Source organism: Strigops habroptila, chromosome 1, assembly GCF_004027225.2.
Source record: "Strigops habroptila isolate Jane chromosome 1, bStrHab1.2.pri, whole genome shotgun sequence".
NCBI lineage: Eukaryota > Metazoa > Chordata > Aves > Psittaciformes > Psittacidae > Strigops > Strigops habroptila.
In genome coordinates, this window is record NC_044277.2 from 118,228,132 (window position 1) to 118,250,678 (window position 22,547).

The window sequence follows — 22,547 nt, forward strand, 5'->3', positions numbered from 1 at the left end:
GGCCAAATTTCCCCCTAATTCTATACAAGCACTTCTTGCAGAGTGCCAAGTCAGTCTGTCTTCTTCTCTGGATCCAAATATTTTATAACACTGTGGGGAGTAAAGGAATAAACAAAATTTCAGGTGTCAAAGAGTATTAGAACCACTGGGTTAGATTAATTCAGCTCCAGTCCTTGCATGTAAAGAGCGGCAGATGGGCGATCTGCTGAAATGTGAACACTTTCAGCCACCAAGGAGACCCAGCTAATCATAGTGATGTGTGTGCGCAGCACTTACAAACTTGTGGGCTGTCCAGTGTTAGTGTTTGGCAAGAGTGGTCAGCCTCCAAAAGCTTTTGAGGTATTAAGTGGATATACAACGTGCACAGATAGAGGTTTCAAGTAACATAGAATCATAGAATGGTTAGGGTTGGAAAGGACCTTAAGATCATCTAGTTCCAATCCCCTTGCCATGGGCAGGGGCACCACACACTAGACATTACTGAAAAGTAGAATTTTTGAGGGACTGAAACTATTTCCTGATTGAGAACACAGACTGGGGCAGGCATCCCTTAGTTCAAGTTCTTCCAGTTATGTATCGCAGATGCAGAGATAAAGCCTGAGCTTGTGTGAGCACTCAGCCTAAGTGGAATGGTGTCAGGAAGAAATACTCTTCTGTACGGTGTATTAGTATCCCATGGGGATTTTTCCCAAATGCCGATGTAAAAAAAATTGGGTTTGTGATTGTATGTTTTCTGAGGGACAGAAGACATGGTGTGTAACCAACATATGCTGCTTCTCCATTTTAGTGTCATTTGAATGCATAAAAACTTTTCCTACCATTTCTACTGTGGGATGGATTTGTGCTTTTCATCTGTTTGTTGGGGTTTTTTTAAGTTCATGTGGCTAGGTGTACTTTTGTTTAACTTAGCAAATAACAATGCTTGCTTGTTTTCTGTATTTCATTTGAGATTTATTGCTGCTTGTGTTACTCAATTGAAGATGAGTTCTTTCGATAGCTGACTACATATGAAAAGCGTGACCTTTCATTTCTTTGCCTCTGTTACTCAGAAAAGGGGACTTAGACATAGAGATAAGGATAATGGAACAGGATTTTCATGGAGTAAAATAAAGAGAAAATTCTAGAAACTGAAAAAGTAACTATGGCTAAAAGCACATGGACATTTACAAAAATAGTAACTTAAAACATTCAAGTTCAACTTTTTTAGATTTAGATACAGACTTGCTAATATGAAAATTGACTACACTGCTTATTAGAATACCACTTAATAAACTGGTGCGTAAAGTGAGAGAATTTAAATAGTGAGATAAAAGGGATAGTTGTTTTCTCTACTTCTAGCAAATTTGCTAAATATGGCTGATATTTGCTACTGCACCTTGTTCTTAAACAAAAGCCAAGTTTCAGGACATCCTCCCAGAGATGGAAGTACAGTAGGAGCAAATCTTGAGTAAGTTGAATTTTGCCTTTCACAGATGAAGGCATTTTTCTCAGCACAGTTTACAACTTTCCAAAAGCCTGTAAATAAATGGAATACAGAGAATCATTGTCTGAAACTCTCGTACGACCATTACAGCATTCAGCCCCAGACAGTATACATAAAGCACAAATGAAACCTTCCTGAGGCATGTGAAACAGTTGCCATGTACACATTTACCCAAATACGCTCCTCCTTCCTCTGTGGTATGTTTTGTCTCCTAATAGTGATGGTGTGGTTTTAAACCTGATCTGGTTTTGGCTGGGATAGAGTTAATTTTCTTCCTAGTAGCTGGTGCAGTGCTGTGTTTCGGCTTTAGCCTGAGAACAATGCTGATAACAAACCGATGTTTTAGTTGTTGCTAAGTAGCACTTACCCTGATCAAGGACTTTTCAGTCTCATGCTCTGCCAGTGAGGAGGTGTGCAAGAAGCTGGGAGGGAGCAGAAGCAGGACACCTCACCCAAACTAGCCAAACGAGTATTCCATACCACAGCATGTCATGTCCAGTTATCCAGAAAGGACTGATTGCTGCTGAGGGATGGGCTGGGTATTGGTCAGCAGCTAGGGAGCAATTGTATTATGCATCACTTGTTTAGTCCTTCCTCTATTTCCTATTATCATTATTGTATTATTATATTTTACTTTAATTTCAATTATTAAACTGTTCTTATCTAAACCCACAGGGTTTTACATTTTTTCCGATTCTCCTCTCCATCCCACTGGAAGGGAAAGTGGTGGTGGGAGTGGCTGCATTGTGCTAAGTTGCCAGCTGGGCTTAATCCACTACAAACCTCAGCATACTTGTTCTGAAAAACTGTCAATATTGTTCAACTACCTATTTGTAGGGTAGCCTCAAATTTAAATATGTAGCAAACATCTGGGATTTTGATGTTGAGTTTTCAACCAAATATTTCTTGTTGTTATTTTACTTACCAAAATCTGATATTATCACACAGTTTTCAGCATTATTCACAAAATTGGGTTCTTTTGAAGCCCAGGCAACATAATTCACTGGAGTCCCATCCAGCCAGCTGAAAGAAGCAAGGAGACAATGGCTGCCAGTCAGATCTCTAGCAGTCATTTAGTTACGAAGTCTGTTGAGGTAAAGGATTAAGCAAGACATTAACAGTGACGAGAGGGCGATGGCTCTTCATATACTGGAGAGAAAATGTCCACAGCATTACTGCTGCTTCTCATCTGTTTAGTACTATCACATTCAAGTCCCATCAGCATTCCATTTTGCCAGAGGTGGGATAAACAATGCCATACTCGAAGGGAAGGCTTCTTACGGTCTGGGCAAGACTGAAACCCCAAAATCTCACCAGTGCACAGACTTCCCTTTCATCCCAGAAGAGTGTCGTCCCAGAAGCCTTCTACAGACATATTTCTAAAACAACTTCCCTACCAGCAATTTCAGAAAGCTATTGGGCGAGATGTTGCTTACACTTCTTGCTTGAAGTTCACATAACTTGGCATTAGTCTGATTAAACCCTTACACCTACATTTTATCAAAATCTGTGGGCTTTCTCTCTAACCATTGGAGATCTGGTCAGAGTTAATCTCATTCTAAGGTTGATGTCTAAAGCAGAATAACATCCTAAAATTAGTTCTCTTCAACTACTTATGAAGGGTTGCTTAGCTGTTTAACTCAGTTCTGTCAGTGTAAGGCATTGAGATGTATCTTAGTCAAGAACTTCTACAGGTATTGCTTTCCCAGATTTGGAAGGAAAACACATTGCTCTCCTTAACTATAGAAGAATTTAACACTTCTGATCTAAGGCTTCTCCTGAAAACTATCCAGAGGTCAGTTACACAAGCTATTAACTCATGAAATGAAAGCACACATGAATGCTCCCACAGAGCGTGGTGAAATTACCATTATTTGTTGTCCACTACCAGTTTTCCTTTACTCACCTGAATTTCTTATCAAAGCTGACAACTAAGCCAATTAAATATGATTCCACTCTGACTTCTGAAGTAATCTAAAACAAAAGTGATGGACAGTTAAACACTAAACAGTTCCTCAACAGCAAGCAAAAATCTGCAAGCCTATTAACCATGCCTCTGATTTTTTTATCCTGTTCGAGGTGGGGGGTGGGGGTAGTGGGTTTTGTGGTTTGGTTTGGATTGGGTTTTTTCCAGTATTTGAGCCTCAGGCAGGTTCAGACCCAGATTTCAAGCAGGCACAGGGATATGTGAAACATCCTGGAGTGAGGAAAACTGCACAGGAAAGCAATAATCACTTTGCTGAATACTACGTATCTTAGAAGAAATAAGAAACCTGGGCCTGGAACTACCCTTTGCTGCACCTTTAGCATTTACATGTCTTTTTCTTCTACCTACTAAAAGCAATAGTAATTTCTGTATAGGTCCTGGACAAAGATATTGTTATATAAATAAATAAACTAGGACAATAGCTTAGGACTCCAGCCTAGCTAAATTCATAGGCTGTTCTATTTATATTTTCAGCTGCTCTGCTTCAGAATTCAATTATAATTAATTCGCTTAGTGCTTACATATTTCCATAGAAATTGTCTTTCATTTTCATTCTCAATGACAACAAGATTTGCAAACTTCTTCTGACAAATTCTCCGTGCTGCTTCTATACGGAGGCGTTCTTTGCTGAAATAGTACTGCTTATCTTCATATATAATCCATCCACCATGGGTGACTTGATATTCTGAAAGATAAAGAATATTGTATTCATATCTGGTCTGTGCAAAGTCTGAAAACTATACAGTAAACTTTTCTTTGAAAAAAATCCTACCAAGTTTGTAGTTCGGTTCAGGTTTTAGCACTGTACCTGTAAAATAAAAGATCATCATGAGCAACATTCTAAATACAGAAAAAATCCAGAGAGGTTTGCTTTATGTAGTTGCAAATGCTTTGTATAATAGAGAAGGGGATAAAAAAAAGAACTATGAATTATTTAATGTATTTTCAAGATTTCAGAGCAAATATCACTGGATTAAATTTAAAAAAATGTATAATTTAGAAATATTTATCTAGTGAAAAATATGTATCTTTAAGGCATATATACGTATCTGCAACAGCACTTATTAAACAATCCAGGATGTGCAGTAAACACTTTGCAGAAGAAGCTTACATCAATTTGAAAATATATTTAGTATTTTTACTTCGCATGCTAGTGTTAATATTTTATATTCATGGGAATAGAGCCAAACAACATAATCCAGCCAATATAGTAAATCCTCAAGTTTGCCTACATAGTAGTAAACTATTCACAAGTACTGAAAGTTAATGCTGGTGTTTTGTTAATACTGTACATAATTTCCTATGTCTTGATGCATTCCTCCTATCCTGATGGCTTTGGTTTTACTAGGAGAATCTGGTTTTAAGAGGTCCTGGAGAGCTAGTAGATATCAAACCCAGGCTTCTGATTACAGGATGGACCAGGAGGAAGCCATTAACCTGTTGCTATTCCTAGAGCCACTTATAGCTCCTCAAAGGTAGTTCTGCTTTCATTAGGATGCCTGTTATCTTGTTCTTCACAAGGGCTACTAATTCTGTTCTTTCTCCATTTCTGCTGTGATTTGATGGAACAGGAACAGTTTAGATGGGAAATAATAAGCAAACAAATGAAAAAAGGATTAAAATTCCTCTGTTAGGAGCTTTTAAACATTTTATTCTCAAGTACTGAGTGAAGAATAGAACTAAAATAATTCAGCTGTCTTAATGATGAATTTACATTCTTAATCTCATTTTTATTTTATTTTTTAATCCTAACATAACATTCCCTGTTTTTCAAAAAAATGGAGTGTCTAAATAAATGTGTCTTAAGTGAGCATGTGGGAATTAACACTCATGATGATCATACAATATAGAATCACAATAACAAGATCTAATTGTATTTCTTTTTTACTTTTGAAAGGTCATCTAGGATCAAAATTAACTGATCAGAGTCTTTATGTCGTGGTTTCTTGAGTAATCCCACCAAGAGCAGAGAGCCACATCTGCACAAAGCAGCAGTGCTCCGCATACCAGAAAGGGCTGCACAGGATGTACTGCTTCAAGCTGGTACACAAAAGTCATTGTTTTGATGGTGCATTTACATGACTAATCTACCCACAAGGGAACTATGATTCTTCCTTTTCTCTTACGCAAGTTTTCCGTGTTAGCATGGTGCCTTATTCAAAGGCAACGGTTTGTTGGCAGAGTAATCAAATATTACAAATATTCACTGTTATTTTTATGCAACTGCTTCTCCCTTCCCCTCCCAATTGTGCCTCCTACTAGTTCCCTGTGTTCATCCAACTTTCTTTTAATTTCAAGAAGCTTTTAAGGATCTCCTGTTCCATGGAGATGCATACAAGTACTTGGTTTACAACCAGGAAGCAGAGACGTAAAAGTAGGACTGAGTAAATAAAACACCTTCTTTCATTATTGGTTACCACTTGGGGTCCTTAGCCCATGAAGACCCCATTTCCTGCTGGCAGGCACCCCAACACATGTCCATCTGGTCCATTTTGTGCCCTGGCACCAGGTGCAGGAGGCCTGGTGTTAGGGCCCTACTTCCCAGACAAAGCTGGTGGATGCGGGAGTCCTTCGAGGCTACACCAGCCTCTACTTTTGACCTCTTTTTCAGAGTTGCTGTTTCCTATAGCAACTGATCTCTCACTTTGGTTCCCACTATTCATTTCACAATAGGAAGCAAAGCTTTTTTCTCTTTGGTACAGAGAACTCTGGTGTCCTGCATCTTTGGCTTTCCTAGGTAAGCCTGAAGCAGATAGAAATACAGAGGGGAGATAAAAGGAGAGGGTCAAGTACTGCCTTGTAAATTTATTCAAAGCATTGCAGAAAGAGATAAAGCCAGAGATAAATAGGGACATCTTTAAGTTCCCTCATTTGAGCACAATTGAAATAACTCAATTTATTCTTCTTGCTTTATGTGTTCCCTTCACTGCAACTGATTTTAAAATGAACAATTCCCAGTATCTTTCTTCCTTTCAATTTGTTTAAATCCATACAATTTGTTTTTGAATGTGAATTTATTGCTCCAATTCAACGGCAAGTCATCATACCTTTTTTTGTTTCACAAATCCAATTAAGTAAATGTTCACAGCGCAAGTCATTCCAGCACATTTTGGGTGATTTATTAAACATAACACAGTGTTCAAGTTCTTCATAGTTGTTGGGTTCATCTTCATCCCAGTTCTCATAAATTACCTATGTTGGAAATATATCTCAATTACTATGCGATTTGAACTGAGTAGAAGTAATTGAGATTGTCATTGTAACATAACTTTAGGATCTCATCATCTCAAGTACTTAGTTTATAGGATCAATAGGAGTTCAGATAGGGCTGAGAGGGCTGTGAAAGCCATGCTGATCAGCTCACTTTCCCTATCAATCCCAGGAGAAGGTGTAAAAATTACGCAGTATAGAAAAGCATGTATCTGATGGAGGGAAAACTGATGGATGGAGGGAGTCTTATCTTACTTTGTGAAAGATGGAAACCTGCCTTCTCTGTGCTGACATACAGCAATGCCCAGCTGGGGATGCTGTGAAGACCTAAGAGTGTGGTCTGTGAAAGATGGGATATAACATAGTACCAGGGATGAAACAGAGCCAACTTTGTACTTCCATTACTGTGTTAAGGCAGTGGAACCACTAAGCACTGCAGTTGTTCACCTGATACAGAAAAATGGCTGCCGTGCACCACTGAAGGTTTAAAGAGATCAGAAAAAAACCCATAAAAAAATGAAAATCTGTATTCTAAAGGACAGAAAGTCAAATAATATCCAGCAAATAAGTACTCACAGGGGAACCATCAATCCAGGCAAATCCTTCATCAGGATTTAAGAGAAACAAACTGATCCAGAAAGCCTGAGCACGTAGTCCTTTATCCCTAAAATAAATTATACACTATAAATACAGGAGTGTAGAAAGAGGGGCTGTGGTATTAATGATGGAAAGCACAGAAACATGATGCTTTCTGTCACATCAAGTTGGGAGCTGCTCCTTCACTGCTGGCCCATAGCCAGGCTCACCGCCTGCACTCTGTCAAGGGGTTTGATAGAGCTCTGTGTTGGGACAAGACTTGCTGTACTTGAATGGAAGTTAAAGGACAAGTGATGTAGCACAGAGCTACCTCAGGCTCCCATCCTTGTGGCTACAATACAGTTCTTGGCTATAGCAGCAGTTCACAGGCAGAGGTGTTAGAAAAAGCAAAACATCAGTAGAGAGCTATAATACAATTTAACTAATGAAAAATTGTTCTTCAACTGCTTTGATTTGCTTCTTGGCACTTCCTATAGAGTTTATTTAATAGTTCATGCTATTTGTCTTGTCATACCTATGGACCTGATGAAATATTCCTATTTCATTCACTACATAACACAAAGATTTCCCTCCACAATGATTTCATAGTCTAAAACAAAGAGACCTAACAAACAAGTAAAAACACCTTCAGCATCTCACAATACTAAAAATTAATAAACTGAAGGGTGAGGTCACGAAAACTGTTCTCTATGACTGTTTTAAATCTACTTGAGAAATTAAACCTAGATCCACCACTAAGTGAAACAGTTTTGGATAAATAGCTGTATAGTATGTGTCACTGAGATGTGTTGACATTACAGAATACAGAATGTAGTAGTCTAATTTGGGGGGGAAATAATGGCATAATTTCCACATAGTGAGAAAAACATTGCATCTACAGTACTAGCAAAAATTAAATAAAATAAATTCCTGTTTGATTTCAGGAGTCTTCAGTTTATAGTCATAAACTTTCCACATTAAGTCTTCAGATTTTAGTTTACATCACACATTAACTCAAGGGTTTTTTTGAATGCATTGATTAAAATATAAATCACAGCAGTTCAAAAAAGGCACAGTTAAAGCTGAACGTTTTATTGCCTCCCTTTCAGAAGTGGTACTAACGTGTACAAAGCTGGTATGATTTGGAGAAGAAGCAGGATAAAACCAGTGATAAAACTTTCAAAACTATCATGCCCTCTTTGAAATATTCAAGATTTTTTTTAAAAAAAAGTTTCAGGATATTATTTCCAAGTGAAAAATTTCAATTTAATTTAAAATTTTATTGTGTTTAATCACTCACTTGCCCAGTTCCACACATATTTTAAGGAATTCTTATGTAACATAGCATGAACAAAAAAAAGAATTGTTGTGCAAGCACTTACGATGCTAATTGCCATAATAAAATCTGATCTTCTCTTGAATTGATTGTGATCAGATTTCCTCCTCTTTCTCTACAGAATTCTTCAGCCTCAAACCAAGACTTCTTTTGATTTCCCTCTCTCACAAAAAACTATTGAGAAAATAAAAGTAATAGATTACTAAATGTGCAAATTTTGGCACATAGAAATATATTTAATTATGTAATTAAAATCAGTATCACTTTAGCACCCCTTTATTCTTGAGTGAGACAACACATTGTCTGTCAAGACCTATAATATTAAACATTAGTAAAGTGTTCTTTTCTTAGTGTTCTCTATTTTAAAATAAGGCAAGGGTAGCACAGGCATTTGAGAAGGGCAAAAGTTATCACAGCGTATAAACATAATAAAAAAATAGTTCATAACATAATTGGAACTTTGACCACTGAAAGGCTCAAAGAAAGATGGCATAGCTCAGCTGTAGTATTTTGAGTAGAAAGCAGGAGATTTTTGAGAAATGGAAGGTAGAGAGAAGTCAATATGTTGGAATAGAAAGGATAGTATGGATGGAGAAAGCTGTTTGGCAAGGTGCTGACCCTGGCTGAGGAAGAGATTTTTGTATGGTGGTGCAAGCATACAAATATCTCCACTTTGTACTGTGAAGTACATGCGTTCTGGAAGTAAGGAACTGGATGCTTGACATTCTGGTGAAAGGATGATCAACAACTTGGTAATTGGAAGAACCAATAATGTTAGTTACAATAATTGTGTGACACGGAAGTTGAGACCCTTATAAATACAGGGCTAGAATCACCTCTGGCCTCGCAACAGGCAGAAAGTTTCAAGAAAGAAAGTGAGATATTTTTGTAAAGACCTGAAACGCATTGTTGTGTCTTTACTTTTACTTGACCTATTTTGCCTTTTCTTTATTTTTTTTTTTCTCTTCAGAAAGGAGACTTCTAAGGCATTTTTAGCTAAATCAAGAGAATGCCCAAACCTTTAATTGCTGGGGAGTCACTGATGTCAAACTAAAGTTGAATTTAAAAGTATCACAAGCTATGTGAGAAAAAGTTGACGGAGGGCCAGGTTTCCATGATTTTTCTCCTGGCAACATAGTCTTGTGCAAGTGACACTGCCAGCTCTTGAGATGCAATGCTATGCTTTTCTGAAGTTTCAAATTCCTGGAAGCAAATAAATTAGGTGAGGCTCTCACCTGGCACTTAAATAGAAGAAAGCACATTCCTAGGACTCCGTTTTCATTGTTTCAGGTTATCTATTGTTGACTTTCACTATATTCACTGGATTTTCCTGTAGGTTTTTTTTTTGCTCTTGAACATCATAGAGAAGATCATTCCCAAAAACTGACCAAGCACCTTGGTCCCTGAGTACCATGGTTGTCAGGGCACTGACCTCTGGGCGGCCCCATGCTCAGGCTCACAGTGAAGGTAGACACATACTTACTTTGAAGCATGAGCCTGTCTGGGCGGCTCCATCCCAGCCTTCGGCACAGGCAGCTGCAGGGACCTGTACCAGTGGAGCAGGAGGCAGCACTCCAGCTGCCTGATGCTTGCAAAGATAATTTGCTGTCTTCTCACAGCTAACAACATCCCATAATCCAGCTGCAATTCCAGTTTCCATGGCAACACAGCCTTGTTCTTTTTCTTTGTGATATGGAAATTAGTAAAACCAAAGTCTAAATTTCTGTCTAAGAAATGAGACCTTTGCTTTTATTCATAGAAATTTATGAAAAGGAAGATGCAGATCATACAGATTACAAACCATTCTGGGTATAAAATTATTTTTTAATGCTTCCTGCCAGAGCCCAGATATAGGCCAATGAGTCTCACAGACACATTTGCTAAAACCAGAGATTTTCAGCTTTAGAATACAAATCTTCCTTATCTTGCCACCTCAGGGAAATCACAGGGCAAATGGCACTTGATTTTATTTATATATGTAGCAGATGGCGTGACAACTACTTAGGGGTTCTCAATATCCAGGTAATTAAATTTCAAGAAGGCTGATATCAAGGACAAATTTGTTTTAAGGCCTAACTAGCTAGTGTGAAGGCAAGAGTTTCCATGCAGATGCTAATCTGTTTTGCTGAAATGCACATGCAAAACAACTGGATGTGCACTGCTGATTTCTCAATATGCACCTTGCGGGTTAAAATAATAATTTTATTTTTTTTTTTCAATCTGATGAGTTGTTGTTAACTGGTGTTAAAAAAGTTGAAAACAAAGGAGCCCATGGACCTTGTTAATTCCCGCACAGTATTGCCTTCAGCCTGTCCCACAAAAAAATCTGTTTCTGTACAACTTTGCAGGTGGTTGACTTACACAGCACCTGACACTTAGCTGTGACAGTGCTTGTTGCGCTGGTGTCAAACACAAGGTCTGATGGTGTTGGCCACCTGCAGCTACAAGCACAAAAGAAAGTGCTCATTCTTAGTTCTAACACTAGGGGATGGAAAGCAAAAGGCTGCATGAATTGCAGCTGCACTCCTGCCACAAGGGTTGAGCCTGTCCAGAGCTTACCTGGCGTTGCTGTGTTCCAGTGTGTGAAGAGAGGAGTTTCACCACTGGTCCACCTGAAACTCCCTCGTTCTTCTGTGTTAGAGAGACCAATCCAGAAATATTTTTCAGACCTCAGCCCCATCAGACTGATCAGAAAGGCTTGATCATTTCTGAAGTGGAAAAGAGTGTTCTTTCACAAACTATTACCTTGCAATACTAATCTAAGTGGTACAAATAGAGGTATCATCATTGTGCTAGCATGAGCCCTAGGCAAGTGTAGGCAAAACCTCAGCAGTCTTTTAAGTGTGGTCAAAAGAATTTGGCGAGGGACAACTTTCTCCTTTCCACCCAGTTCTATGAAATGTCACAAGCAACTACTCACATAGGCTTCTACTTGTATTCTGTTTTCCTTGTCTTTCCAAATATTTGAGGGGCCTCAAACAGACCTCAAGTCAGGACCAAATTGTCAGCTTTGGTAGCCATCACCTCTGAAGGCAGTCATGCTCTTCAGATGCCATGAAACCTGCAAAGCCTGACTGAGGTATGGGTAGGTTGGAGACAATACATTTGCCTGTGGTGCAGTAGATCCTGGGGAAGATTTGCTGCGTTTGTTCAGAATTTGATGTAGAACGTAGCATAGGAAAATATTTCTGGTAAAGCTTTCCTATCATAAATAGATGAAAATTGTAGTAACTACTTTACAACAGAAAACAAAACAAACCAAAACCAATAAACAAATAAAAAACACTCACCAAAACCAAACAAACAACAAAAACTCACAAAAGTTGCTTTAATTAGGAATTGAAATATAAAGGAAAACTGTTTAACTCAAGAACCCCCAGAATGGGAATAATAGATTAAGTAGAAAGCCCTAAAACACTGAGTCTGCTTTGGTCTTTTTTTCTCCTGAAAAGATGATTTTATTTGGCTTACTATTACAAATTTTTTTTAAAAGAACTGATAAAGCACTTCAAAGACTTCAAAAACAGGATAAATTTTGCAAGTTGGTCCATCAGAAGCACTGATTTTGAAGTATAAAAAAAGATTTCTTTTTTCCTACCTGCTTTCCACCATAGCTAGATAGCTTTGCTCTGTTCATGTCTTATTTGCTTCTGAAAACGTCAAAAATGCAGAACCCACCAAGTAACAGTGAAAACCATACCTTTTCCAATGCTGTGACAAATACAAGGTTTTTAATGTGAAATTGAAAGATATTTCAAAACAGAAATTAGCTCTGCTCTTCTGTGTGTAAATATTCGGTGTTAAATTTGCTGCAGTTAAGCTAAAAAAGATGGGACTAGGCTGATCTGTTAATAGACTAAAGCTGGGTTTTTTTGCTCTTTGCTCCTACAGAAGGCCTTTTTTGTTTAAAGGATGGCATTGAGATCTTTTTTTCCATCTCTTTCACATGTACATGACTTTTCTAAGAAAACTGTGACTGTGCTATTTGCTAGTGCTTTTCAAGGTGGGATTATGCAGGCTGCACCAGAATGAGCCTGTGTTTCATCCAAGGGGGAGCTGCAGCTCCAGTCTTCCAGAGCTGTGGGATCTGACATAATGAAATATAAAAATATTGCAATATGGAAATGAAATCACACACAAGCATAGATCCCCAAAGCTGCCCCTGCCATCCCTGAGTGCGATGGCCAAGGACACTTTATGAGCCAAGAGGAATCCAGTCAGTGGCTGTTTCTGGGGAAGGTAGAAAGAAGGAGTATCAGTAGAACACTCCTACTTCTTCCTGCTGTTAGAGAGATCTGTGCTGACCAATAAGATTTTCTGAAAAGGTCAATTCTGGAAAAATTTCTTGTTTGGAAAAAACCAACCTGGTGGTATCACTCACAAGCCAACTAAGTAGTCCATCAATTGGAACAGGGTACAGAAAAGCTGCTCCTTTTCTGTTTTGAAATTATTTTGTTTCTTTTATTGTGCTTATGTAGTAAGGACTTTACAAAGACTTTAAATAGACAGCAGATCTGATAGAAGAGACAAAGCAGCATGTGGTAGTTTTATATGTATTGTGAGGGTAAGAGCATAAAGAGAGAGAATAGTGGTAAAATTATGATTTAAAAGATATTTGTAATTTAGCCTCAGGGTGGTTCATCTGGGAATGAAGGGAAATGTACATGAATTCATGTACATGAAAATGAATCTTGACTTTCCTGAACATTTTCAGAGCAAAAATTAAAAGTGAACATGTATTAGTAAATTACTAGTAGGATAATACTAGGTTTACTCAAGAGTAGGTGTTCGAGAAGATAGAAATAGAAAGACACTAAAAGAAGCAAGAAACAGTAAATTAATTCCTGTTCATTTTTCCCAACATAATTAATTTATGAGAGAGCACTTACTTTCTGGCAGCCTGGATCCTCGGTGGTTTCTTTTTCAGAGGATTGTGATGAAGGTTTCTTTTTACAGATGTAACCACGTCGCTTATCACAAGCATCAGTTGCCCAATATCCATCCTAGAATATCAGGGAGAAGAAATCCATGTAAAAAAGGGACATTCATAAACATTGGAAAGCTAGCATTTTCCTCTTTCTTCACTACAAGGCCTACTGAAAGATGTTACCTAGGAAGGCTATAGGATCATTGCTGGAGATCCTTTTTGTAAAAGAACCAGATCTGTCAGGATTGGTTTTTTCATCTATTTGATACTGGTTTAGATGAAAGAAGGAAATAAACAACATCTTGAAGTCTCAGAATTACTTGCTATCATAGCTATCTATTTAATAGGAAGTTTTGTAAAGGCACATCTCATCTGGGGCTAATGAATCTGCATTTAGAGCAGGATTATTTCACTACACTACAAAAAGAGCAATAAAACTGAAATAACGCACATCTGAGTGTGTTGAAGTAAATCTATTTTATCCATCAAGGAGAAGAATCTGATTACTGATTTCTTATAAAAAAGGAATTATGTGAAAAATAAAATCTAATTCCCTCCCCTCCTCCCTAAATACAATTTAGGGTCAATTCTATTGATGCTTAATACTGGCAAATATCAACATTATTCTACGATATTAGAGTTTTTTCAATAACAGCATTTCCTTCAAAATAGCATTTTCAATTTGTTTCTTTTAAAATTCGTGACACTTTTTTGTGTATATGTGTTCATGCACACGCATGTAAATGTGTCGAACAAGCTTGTCTTGCAAGAAAATAAAGTTTATGAGTCAAGCAACTACAGGATTTTAGGTTAGATATTTGGCAGGTAGGTATTAGAGCTCTCTTTATGCCACAGCTGAAGAAACATGTCCTGGTGCCAGGTGCCCATGCCTTAATGCCATGTCTCAGTGATGTGACATTGAGGGGCATATGGTTTATCAGAGAGGAAAATGAACTTCCTTTTGATGCCGAATTTATAGGGAAAACTATTTTAAGTTAAGATATAGAATGACTCCTGGATAAGCATATAACGTTAAGTGATTTCAGACTGATGTAGTTATTAGTTGGCATTACTATAACATGACTGCATGGTTATACCTGCCCCTTCATAACAACGCAGTCCTCCAGGCCACTTGTGTACGTGGGATGCCCATGCTGCCATGTAGTGAATGTCACAGGAGTCCCATCGCTCCACTCAAAATAGAAGTCAGTCTTCAGATCGTTCAGACCCAGCCATAGTTCTTCTGTTGAATCTGAAGCATGAAAAGAAATAGGTTTGCTTATGGCTCACCGTGCAGTATGGTGAACATTTTCTCATGCAGAACAAACAGAGACTGCTAAATTTGGCATGTGGTACATGAGAGGTGGTCTTCGTGCTTTAACACAAATGCTGGTTTCCTCTCAGATCTGCAGGAACAGATGTCTTGGTTTGTACTGAAAAGGCCTCAGATTCCATACAGAAATGGTGAGTTTAATAAACATAAGGCTCTTTATGGCTGGAAGAGGACTTTCGCAAACTTTCTGAGTATCTGAGATTCAGAACAACAGAATGGTCTCTAGCATGGAGGGTAGGACAATGAGTGGCTGTGTCAGATCTCTCAGGCGATCATACTGAGCCCAAGCCATGAAGATATCTGCCAATACATTTTCTTAATGGGGAAGTATTAGAGGGCTTGTAATGAGCCATCAGGGGTGTTCACCAAGTCCAGCATGTACAGCAAGTGTCAGGACTGGTTAGTACATATCCAAGGAAAATCAGAAGTGAAAACATGCTATTTTCTTAGAAGGATATATAGCAAGCGGTTAACCTCAGCAAGAGGATTTAATCTCAGCAAGAAGTTAAATTTCTTCTGAGTATGGAGCTCAGTTCTGAAGATATTGAACATCGAATAAAGGTGCCTAAAGTGCAATTTTTAGTAATCTTTACTGTGTCTGTAAGGAATACAATTTTTTTTCTTTTTCTGCTTTATAACATTTTACAATGTAGATTATTTCTTGATAAATATAAATATACTTCTGTGTTTATGCAACAGCAACAACATAAAAGAGCACCTGTAAGTTAGATTCAGCCTTCCACTTGTGACATCTCAGAGAAAGCATTAATATTTAATATGAAGCCCAGCTTTTATGTTACAGATGGGGCAAACACAATACAGGCCTACATATATACTCACTGTAAGCAAGCTGTGACGCTAAAAAGCTGTATTCAGCAATGTTGTGGACACTTGCCAAATCTCCATCTTGCTTCTTACGTGAAGTCAGAGCATCTTTCCATATTCTGGGTTCCCGCTGAATGCTGTAGCAGTGACCTGCGTATGGCCACCAACCGTCTGTGCACTCATTAGCTCTCAATTCCTCTAAAATCAAAGTGCAATTTTTCAGAGCAATTTTGTAGGAGGAAATAGAGGACACTAGAATGAGATCCCTTGAGCCCTCTTTACAAAAGTGGGACTATGTGAATAAACATAAAGCTGTAGTTAGAAATGCAAAGTACATTCAAATGAAAACCAAATATCATTAAGGCACAGCATGCTAAATATGCAAATAGAATTATGTCTCCTTCAGCAAAGAATCATTGAAAAATGCCTACTCTGTGTCAGAAATGCAATTTGAAATAACGTTCTGGGGCAGAAGAGAGACCCGAGAAGACATCAGTCTCTCCCTTCTTTGTCCCCCAGAGCAGTTCAGTCAGTGTGCCATGGTCTCCCATTCTGCTTGTGGCGGCTAACATTAGGCTTTGCCTGCAGTCTCACATAATTTTCAGATAAGGAAAAGTGTGAAGTAATTACTTGGAAACTGCAGGTCAGTAAGCACTGCAAATTAGCCCAGAGCTGGAAGTCTTCTCTTCATATTAACTCAGTAGCTTTTTTATTACTTAGATCCTGAAATATCTTTAAAAGCTTACCTTAAGCTTGCTTTAAAAATAGAATCCTGCATTTCTTTTTAAGGTTAATAATGGAATAAAGATTCTCTGAAATTATTTCTCCGCTTTAATATAACCACCTCTTTAAAAGTAGCTTTTATAGGATTCCAAGATGACAGCCTCCAGCAGATCCCTCCTGTATGTGGCATGTTAATAGCCATGTTGTTGCCATCAAAGCTGTAGGTCAGGATAGCCCATGGCTGAAATGTAGCCTGTGCCATTACTGCTGCTCCTCCTGCTCTGCTTGTATGAACCCATCACACTGCATACTGTTTCATCAGAGGAGGATTTTTTGCATGAATATTAAAGTAACTGCAGTTGCTCATTTGAAGAAAATGAGAGTAAGATTTCTACTGTATTTATGCAAATTTGATTGTTGGTGCTGGTTACCATGACAGAGCAGCTTCTATCTGTCTTGCAAGAATGAAAAATAGAGTGATGGAAAAAAATAATAATATTCTCCTATGAATGTCAATTACAAGATGGGACGACAAAAGCAATACACAAAGTCTGAGTGTGCATGTGTAGCTGTGTTTTTCAAAAGCTCCTAACATCTTGGTTGAAAAATAGTGTTGCATGCCTTTTACAATTTGCAGACCTTTACAGATTGCTCTTTCTAGAAGTCGAAGAAAATGTTTCTTTTTATTTGATTAACCCACCTTTGGGTATGATGTAAGACATTGAACTGAGGATTTTCTTCTTACAAATGTAGCCAAGTCTCTGATTACATGCTTGGTTTTCCCATTTAGCATTCTTTCTGGGATTTATCACTCCACAGATTTTGCCAGGGAGTAGGAAAGGACTTCCTTTGAGTAAGAGAGAAAATAGAAACTCACAGCAAAATTAAACAAAAAAGATTGACAAAACCATCATGTTGTCAGTAGAAACATCAACTTATTCTGATTTCTTCAATACTTAATAGGAAGAAGCCCTCCTCTACAGCATAAGTGCTGCTGTTGTAGTTTATAGCATGCTGGTTTTAGTCTATGCTTTGAAAGTGGAGTAATGACCCGCCACTGACTTTGTGTCTGGATAGTACTGAGAAATTTCTTGTTCTTCTCTTGATATCCTGGTGCTCACAGACAGAACAGCTGAAGCTAGAACTTTACCCTGTGTCAAAAACTTCTAAGCTTTAAAAATATTGACTTTTAATTTCTATTATCCCTCTGGTATAGCTCAAGATTTTCATACCTTTTCTTGTCTCTGTTGTAGTGCATAAAAACCTCTGTAAGCAGCAATGGAAATTTCCTGATGCAGAATTTTTGAAAAAATAAAGGAGATTTTAATTACTCCTTTACCACCCTGTAGCTTTTCCGAAACAGGAGGCAGCTTGAAATACTTGGGGCACAAAGCAAATACAGGACCAAAAGAACAATAAGCAAAACAGAACTCCCTATGTGTGAGAGGCACCACCTCTGTCTCCCTTCCTTGAGGTGGCCCAGTGCAATTTTGCATAAACCATTCAAGAATTATGAGCTGACTCTGTAAGCCTCTCAATAATATTTAGAATTTCTCCAGACAGCATAGTGCCATTATTTTCTAAATATTTTGCTATCATCAGAAGATTTGGTTTATATTCATACTCTCGGACAATATGTTATGGAAAAATTCTGATCTCTGATCTGTGGGATTATATATCACTTCAAATGATACTCTGCTTTCATAAACAAGATCTTTGCTTAGATAAAAAAATAGAAGAACCTGCTATATTTGATAGCCGCAGTGAACTTTGTAATTTGGAAGTGTAATTTTAAAATAACCACCTAGATCTTCCAAATGGCCTTTCCTGAAATAAAAGTAGCTATGCCAGTTTTATTTGTTGGTGTCTTATCAGAATCCATTCAAAGATTACAAAATAGATACAGTTCTTACCTGGAGCCCAGTTTAAATATCTGAAAGGGCTGCCACCAGCCCATTGCCATCCACTGTTGAAATTTAAAGTGTTCAATCCAATCCAGAATGAAAGACTAAAATTTTTAGTTAGCTTTAAATTAGCAAAAAAAAAAAGTAAGTTTCATCTCGCTATTCTCATTCTTAGCAAGTTTATCTAAAAAAACTTAAATCAAAAGTAATAAATTTATATTTCTTAGTTTAAACCAGCCCCAAACCACTAATTTCCATTTTACTGAGTTGCACAAGTTAAAAAGTAAAATAAGTAAATGAATAAATATTGATTTAGCAGAGATCTCAGTAGTTAAAAGGACAAATCCACATCCTATTTCACTACTTATATAAGAGTTTACTTCTCTCATTTTGTTTCATTACAACATAAGGGATGTAAAATATACCTTGTTTTCAGAAGGGAATTGTGCTAAAATGTTTCTGTAACAGCTTTCATGGAGTACACACATCAAAAAGACAGAGGCAGTGTGCCAATCAGTTGCTGCCAGATATTTTCAATGTGATTGGCTTCAAATCCTCCTTCAAACCATTTATAACCAAACTGGTACCATAATACTTGTATTTGAAATCCACTGGAGTTATTTGGAGTTTATGTATGCAAATGTACCCATATTAGGACCAATCTAGCCATCTTCATACATTCTCCTAGAAAGATTAATAACCCTTGAAACACAGAGCAAAAAGGTAAATTTGACCATAGCCCTGCTCAGGAATGAGCGCACCAGCATGAAGACAAGTGGAAGAAACCCTCCCCCTGGGACAGGCTGCAGAAGACGTAGTTCCCACCTAGAACACAAAGGTGGGATGGGGCCGTTTTATCCCCATAAAGGTTTAGGACTAACCCTTCATATAAAACCATCAGCTAGTGGAAGGGTACTTCAGACCATCTCCCTTTTGGCAGCTGCTGAACCAGCCCTGACACCCTGTCTTCTTCACGGAGACAGAAGACAAGGCAGCCAATTTTGTAACCTAAAGGTCTAGGGCAGCATATTTTAAAGTCTTGCTCTCTATCATTTTACCTTCTATATATGCTTGCTCATGAATCATTGTGATGCTTAGTAGTTCTGCATTTTGCTGTTGACAGCTTTTCCTTGCTTGGTGCCATGTTAGAGCTGATTCTGAGTTTATCTGATAGTGAATGCCAGTTGAAACATCTTCTATCCAAAATCTTTCTGTGTCATCTGGAAGAAGCGACACAGAACACTGCTGTTAGAGGAATGACAACGCATCAACTAAAGACAAATGAAGTATGTAATGAAGCAAAATCTCTAAAAATGCACAGAATTAACTGTATGGTATCATACACCAGAAAAATTGAAAACAGATTAGGCATCAACTAAAAAAATAATAATGTAAACTTTTTAATTAAAAACATTATTTTAGATTTCTAAGTTTTCAGCAGGGAGTGAATGAGTTTCCAGACATATCTGTTGATTGAGTAAAACAGATTCCAGGGTGAAGTCAGAGGAGAAAAGTAAGCGTGTAGGTAAACTATGATGCTGGAGGCTCTTCATCCCTGTGGGGCTGGAACTCCCTCTTAGCTCATCACCAAGAGAAGCAGCTTTTTTAAATGTGGCAGAACCTGGCCCTTGATGGTCAGAGGAGCTACAAAGACAGTCTGTGTAGGACCAGGTTGCAGATCAACTGCAGTCTTTTTTGCAGAACAACTCACAAAACCTTATGAAACTGTTGTAGGAAGGGAGTTGGTGAGAAAAGTGAAAAGGTTTGTGTCCTGAGGTGGAGGAATCCAAACATAATTTGGTGTCTAAGATAGTATAAAAATGGGAGAGGAGGATAATTTTAGCTAAAGCATTTTTATGTAGACTGACAGTAGGAGACAGGAAAAAGGTAGGAAATGGATGTTAAGGGGAAAAAGCAGTATATAGCAGTTTAAGTGATAATTGACCTCCAGGGCATGCCTGAGGAATAAAGAGCAATGGGAATTTTTTGAAAGGAAGATATTGGTCTGAGTTCATGCTGGTCATGCCATGCACCAAAGTCACATAAAAAGAGATATCAAAGAGTCTACTCATGTCTATGACCTACAAAGAGAAACTGTGTTCAGAATTTGAGACATATACCTTGTTGGAAAGTCAAATTCTGAGATGCTATGTTGCTGATAAATTGTGGTTCCTAAAGGCAGAAAAACCACAAGTAGGTCTCAGACAAGAGAGAGTTCACTTCATTGTGCTATTCTGTACAGCTCAAGAGGCTTGTTTTATCACTCCATCTTTTCATTAATTAATAAAAGAAAAAAGATAGCTGACCAGCAAGAATATGGATCAGGTTGTCATGAGCATATTTACACAGTAAAACTTTTAGGTTTCACTTGCACACTTCTGCATTGGAGAAGTCTTGCATATTCACCCTTACTTAGATTCTCTAAGGTTAGCAATGCTTCACCTTTTTAAACTATCACAGTGTTACAGGAGAATCCTTCTATCCTGGTTTCTGATATATTCTGTCAATGTGACATTCATGCAAACACATTCATCCACTCAGTTCTACGTACATTACTGCTTTACCATTTCTCTCTATGGCTACACCCAAAGAGTGCTATACATCTTCAGATTAGAAGTATTCTTCTAATTTGGTCAGGCTGAGGGGAGGAGCCAGTTCTTTCTTCTCATACCTCATGTCTTGAAGCAGAAAGAAAAATTTGCACAGCTATCACGAGAACACTGCTCTAAAACCATTTTACTGATCACTGCTCCATAGGTGTGATGGGGAAAATAGATGGAAAGAGCTCCATGATTCCCTATCTCCCATCACCCTCGCATACATGTATCTAATTTAATATTTCCACGGAATGGAATTCCAGTTTAAAGTTCCTGCTTTTGTTAACTCCATTTCCCATAACATCTCCCTACATGTCACCTCTTTTATTCTGTGAATCAAGAACTGCCAGGATAATATAAAACATACTCTTTAGATCATGCATCAAATCTGATAACAAATACAAAATAATCAATCTATATATAAAAACTGTAAAGCTGCCCCAAGAAAAACATTTTCATATCTAGTTTAACACAAAACCAACAGAAAACTTACCCAGTAACTCTAATGAACCCTGCATGAGGGAAAGAAAAAGTAGGAACCTGGAAAAACTCCTTGCAAATTTAACTTCCTTTTTACTCCTCTACCAGAAGTTGGACTACAAGAGTGGCAATGTATAAAATCCTTGTAAGTGGGGATAGTAACAGGTCCTTCTCTGTATCAAAGGCTTGACGGATAAAGCTCTGTACTCTAAATAAGGACATATCCTGTCACATGGTATTTTGAAATAACTAGAGTGCACATTGCAAACTCTGCACTCTTTGAAGAGCGAGTCACTTCCAAAGCTGAAGTTTCCATCCTTGTAACTAGAGGTGGTGACATCTTTCTGGGACTTCGCTAGTGTTACATACAGGTCAGTTTTTAGGGTGCTACATGGGACAGACCTGTAAAAAAAGCAGCTTGAGACTTTGTGACAAGAAACCTGCAGTGAAGTAACATTCATTAAAAACCCAGCCTCTGCTCTCTTACATCTCAGAAAAAAGGAAAAACAAAACCACAGTCGTTCTGCACATCACTATGATGTCACAGCTTTACATCTGTAGAAGAAAGAGAGCAATTTTTATAGAATCTGCAGTATACAGTGTATTATGAATTATTTCTCACTTTTAGGGTTACATTGTGGTTTTCCTCTGTACTGTTACATTGCTTGCTTTGATCACAGTTTGCAGCTGGGCTGTTCATAACTACTTGTCAAAGATCTGAAAGAAGTGAAGATGTTCCATGCTATAAGCTAGTGGTAAGTTTCCCTGTAGCAGGAGATTTGCCTGGAATACTTTTGTCAAGCAAAAGGATGCATTCATCTATCTGAGAAATTCCAAATGAGGATGTTCCAGGGCAAAGCCAAATGTAAGCTAAATTGGAAAAGCTCCTTTTAATCTGTGAGCAGAATGCTCATCTGAAAACTTATACTGGCATGGCAATACTTGTACAACTAGGCTGCAAAGCTGTGCTGGCAAATATTCACATGCAAGTAAGTCCCACTGTTTCTTCTCTTTATTTACATCACTGAAATTAAAAGAAGTTGTGATAACAAAACTAAAACATGTGAGAAGTGAAATAGCCATTAGTGATATATATATAGAAGCTAAATCGATCTCATATGATGAGAAACTACATTTGCTTTTGTGTATAAAGCATTAAGGAAAAT